Here is a 5,551-nt window from a genome sequence, read left to right as displayed (position 1 = left end):
AATTTTCGAATTTGATGAGAGAAAAAGGGAAATATATTTTTTTGATTTTTTAATTTTTAATGAAAAACATGAAAATTATGCAATGCATGAGAATTTTAGATCAAAACAAGTGATGCATGCAAGAATGCTATGAATGTCAAGATGAACACCAAGAACACTATGAAGATCATTATGAACATCAAGAACACATTTTTGAAAAATTTTTAATGCAAAGAAAACATGCAAGACACCAAACTTAGAATTCTTTAATGCTTAGACACTACGAATTCAAGAATGCATATGAAAAACAAGAAAATACACAAAACATGCAAATGGAAAGATCAAACAAGAAGACTTACCAAGAACAACTTGAAGATCATGAAGAACACTATGAATGCATGAGAATTTTCGAAAAAAATGCAAGATGCAGATGCAATTGACACCAGACTTATAACATGACTCAAGACTCAAACAAGAAACATGAAATATTTTTTATTTTTATGATTTTCTAATTTTTTTGGATTTTTCAAAAATTAATTGAAAAAGGAAAATAAGGATTCCAAAATTTATAATATGAATTCCAGGAATCTTGCATTCTTAGTCTAAAGCTTCAGTCCAGGAATTAGATATGGCTCACTAGCCAGCCAAGCTTTCAATGAAAGCTCCGGTCTAAAACACTAGACATGGCCAATGGCCAGCCAAGCTTCAGCATGTAAATCAGGAACAGCAGCAGGTGGATTAGCAACAACTAGCTTGCTCTTGATAACAAATTGCAAGCCTCAGTCCAAATGAATTTAGACATGGTTTTACAGCCAGCCAGGCTTCACATGCTTCATGGAACACTAGAATTCATTCTTAAAAATTCTGAAGAAAAATGTATTTTTGAAAACTTTTTTTTTTTCGAAAACAGGTGAGAAAATTTTGAAATATTTTTGAAAAATTTTTGAAAAGACAACAAATAGAAAATTACCTAATCTGAGCAACAAGATGAACCGTCAGTTATCCAAACTCGAACAATCCCCGGCAACGGTGCCAAAAACTTGGTGCGCAGAAATTGTGATTACACTTTGATTATGTAAAATTCATCGCTCTTTCTTTCCCTGGTAATGGCGCCAAACACATGATGCCAATACCATGGTTCACAACTTCGCACAACTAACCAGCAAGTGCACTGGGTCGTCCAAGTAATACCTTACGTGAGTAAGGGTCGAATCCCACGGAGATTGTTGGTATGAAGCAAGCTATGGTCACCTTGTAAATCTCAGTCAGGCGGATATCAAATGGTTATGGAGTTTTCGAAAATAATATAATAAAATAGGGATATAAATACTTATGTAAATCATTGGTGAGAATTTCAGATAAGCGAATAGAGATGCTTTCATTCCTCTGAACCTCTGCTTTCCTGCTATCTTCATCCAATCAGTCTTACTCCTTTCCATGGCTGGCTTTATGTGATACATCACCATTGTCAATGGCTACTTTCGGTCTTCTCTCGGGAAAATGATCCAAATGCCCTGTCACGGCACGGCTAATCGTCTGGAGGCATCACCCTTGTCAATGGTTTCATCCTATCCTCTCAATGAAAATGGTCAACGCACCTTGTCACGGCACGGCTATTCATCTGTCGGTTGTCGATCATGCTGGAATAGGATTTACTATCCTTTTGCGTCTATCACTACGCCCGGCAATCGCGAGTTTGAAGCTCATCACAGTCATTCAATCATTGAATCCTACTCGGAATACCACAGACAAGGTTTAGACCTTCCGGATTCTCTTGAATGCCGCCATCATTCTAGCTTACACCACGAAGATTCTCATTAAGATATCTAAGAGATACTCATTCAGTCGAAGGTAGAACGGAAGTGGTTGTCAGGTACGCATTCTTAGGGAATGATGATGATTGTCACATTCATCACATTCAGGTTGAAGTGCGAATGAAAATCTTGGAAGCGAAATAAGATGAATTGAATAGAAAATAGTAGTACTTTGCATTAATCATTGACGAACAGCAGAGCTCTACACCTTAATCTATTGAGTGTAGAAACTCTACCGTTAAAATTACATAAGTGAAAGGTCCAGGCATGGCCGAGATGGCCAGCCCCCAAAACGTGATCAATAGATCAAAATATAATCCAAAGATGTCTAATACAATAGTAAAAGGTCCTATTTATAATAAACTAGCTACTAGGGTTTATAGAAGTAAGTAATTGATGCATAAATCCACTTCTGGGGGCCCACTTGGTGTATTCTTGGGCTGAGCTTTAACTTTGCACGTGCAGAGGCCATTTGTGGAGTTGAATGCCAGGTTTTGATCCATTTCTGGTGCTGAACTCTGGTTTTGGATCCTTTTCTGGTGCTGGACGCCAGAATTGGGCAGAAAGCTGGCGTTGAACGCCAGTTTGCATCGTATAAACTTGGCCAAAGTATGGATTATTATATATTGCTGGAAAGCCCTGGATGTCTACTTTTCAACGCAATTGGAAGCGCGCCATTTCGAGTTCTGTAGCTCCAGAAAATCTATTTTGAGTGCAGGGAGGTCAGAATCCAACAGCATCAGCAGTCCTTCTTCAAGTCCCTCAATTTCAGCCAGAAAATACCTGAAATCACAGAAAAACACACAAACTCATAGTAAAATCCAGAAATGTGAATTTAACATAAAAACTAATGAAAACATCCCTAAAAGTAACTAGATCCTACTAAAAACATACTAAAAACAATGTGAAAAAGCGTATAAATTATCCGCGCATCAGTAATGCACCTGCAACCTTTCAGAGGTGCATGCTCTCTATCTTCTCTGATATGGTGGAGAAGTTTCTGGAAGTCTTCATGGATGACTTTTCAGTATTTAGAGACTCATTCAGCTCCTGCCTTAACCATTTAGCACTTGTTCTGAAAAGATGCTAAGAGACCAACCTAGTTTTAAACTCGGAAAAATGTCACTTTATGGTGACTGAAGGGATTGTCCTTGGGCATAAAATTTCAAACAAGGGAATAGAGGTGGATAAAGCTAAAGTTGAAGTAATTGAAAAATTACCACCACCTGCCAATGTTAAGGCAATCAGAAGCTTTCTGGGGCATGCAGGATTCTATAGGAGGTTTATAAAGGATTTTTCAAAAATTGCAAAACCTCTGAGTAATCTGCTAGCTGCTGACACGCCATTTGTGTGTGACACAAAGTGTCTGCAGGCGTTTGAGACCCTGAAAGCTAAGCTGGTCACAGCACCAGTTATTTCTGCACCAGACTGGACATTACCATTCGAACTAATGTGTGATGCCAGTGACCATACCATTGGTGCAGTATTGGGACAGAGGCATAACAAGCTTCTGCATGTCATTTATTATTCTAGCAGTGTTTTAAATGATGCCCAGAAAAAGAATTACTTGCAGTGGTTTATGCCATTGACAAGTTTAGATCCTACTTAGTAGTATCAAAAGTGATTGTGTACACTGACCATGCTGCTCTTAAATATCTACTCACAAAGCAGGATTCAAAGCCCAGGCTCATAAGATGGGTGTTGCTTCTGCAAGAGTTTGATATAGAAATAAGAGACAGAAAAGGGACAGAGAATCAAGTAGCTGATCACCTGTCCCGGATAGAACCAGTAGCAGGAGCATCCCTCCCTCCTACTGAGATCTCTAACACCTTTCCGGATGAGCAATTGTTTGCTATTCAGGAAGCTCTGTGGTTTGAAGACATTGCAAACTATAAGACACAAGGTTCTCCTTCTGTAACCATGGAAAGGAAGCATGAAAAGCTTCTCTCACTGCAGAGTCAACCAAAGCCCCCACAGTCAAACTCTAAGTTTGGTGTTGGGAGGCCACAACCAAACTCTAAGTTTGGTGTTAAGAGGTCCCAACCTTGCTCTGATTATCTGTGAGGCTCCATGAGAGCTCACTGTCAAGCTATTGACATTAAAGAAGCGCTTGTTGGGAGGCAACCCAATGTTATTTAATTATATCTATTTATTTTCCATTGCTATTTTATGTTTTCTTTAGGTTGATGATTATGTGAAGTCACAAAAACAAATGAAAAATCAAAAATAGAATGAAAAACAGCATGAAAAATAGCACACCCTGGAGGAAGATCATTCTGGCGTTTAAATGCCAGAAACAAGCATCTGTCTGGCGTTTAACGCCAGAAACAAGCACCAAGCTGGCGTTTAACGCCAGAAACAAGCATCATTCTGGCGTTAAACGCCAGAAACAGGCTACATTTGGGCATTTAACTCCAGAAATAGGCAGCAGTCTGGCATTAAACGCCAGGATTGCACAGTAAGGGCATTTTGTACGCCTAATTAGAGCAGGGATGCTAAATCCTTGACCCCACTGGATCTGTGGACCCCACAGGATCACCATTCAAATTCAAACCATTTCCCTCCCAAACCCACCCATTCACACACTTCTATCTCCTCCATCTTCTCCACTTCTTTCTTTTTTTGCTCGAGGACGAGCAAACCTTTTAAGTTTGGTGTGGTAAAAGCATTGCTTTTGTTTTTCCATAATTCAGTGGTAGAGCAATTGACTGCAGATCAAAGAGCTATGAGGAAAGAGCAACAAAGGCAAGGAAGAGACATAGAGGAGCTCAAGAGCACCATTGGTTCTTCAAGAAGAGGAAGACGCCACCCTCATTAAGGTGGACCCATTCCTTAATCTCCTTGTTCTTATTTTCCTATTTTTCGTTTACTATGCTTCATATTTAATTATGTTTGTGTCTTTACTATATGATCACTAGTACCTAAGTGTCTATGTCTTAAAGATATGAATGTCCTATGAATCCATCACCTTTCTTAAATGAAAATTGTTTTCTGAAAAAGAAAAAGAAGTACATGAATTTCGAATTTTAAAATAGTTTAATTATTTTGTTGTGGTGGCAATACTTTTTGTTTTCTGAATGAATGCTTGAACAGTGCATATGTCTTTTGAATTTGTTGTTTATGAATGTTAAAATTGTTGGCTCTTGAAAGAATGATGAAAAAGGAGAAATGTTATTTGATAATCTGAAAAATCATAAAAATGATTCTTGAAGCAAGAAAAAGCAGTGAAGAATAAATGTTGCAGAAAAAAAATACGAAAAAAAAAGAGAGCAAGAAAAAGAAAAAGCAAGCAGAAAAAGCCAAAAGCTCTTTAAACCAAAAGGCAAGAGCAAAAAGCCAATAGCCCTTAAAACCAAAAGGCAAGGATAATAAAAAGGATCCAAGGCTTTGAGCATCAGTGGATAGGAGGACCTAAAGGAATAAAATCCTAGCCTTAGCGGCTAAACCAAGCTGTCCCTAACCATGTGCTTGTGGCGTGAAGGTGTCAAGTGAAAACTTGAGACTGAGCGGTTAAAGTCGAGGTCCAAAGCAAAAAACAGAGTGTGCTTAAGAACCCTGGACACCTCTAACTGGGGACTTTAGCAAAGCTGAGTCACAATCTGAAAAGGTTCACCCAGTTATGTGTCTGTGGCATGTATGTATCCGGTGGTAATACTGGAAAACAGAGTGCTTAGGGCCACGGCCAAGACTCATAAAGTAGCTGTGTTCAAGAATCAACATATTGAACTAAGAGAATCAATAACACTATCTAAATTCTA

The sequence above is a fragment of the Arachis ipaensis genome, chromosome B09, assembly GCF_000816755.2.
Source record: "Arachis ipaensis cultivar K30076 chromosome B09, Araip1.1, whole genome shotgun sequence".
NCBI lineage: Eukaryota > Viridiplantae > Streptophyta > Magnoliopsida > Fabales > Fabaceae > Arachis > Arachis ipaensis.
Note: the sequence above shows the minus strand (reverse complement) of the source record.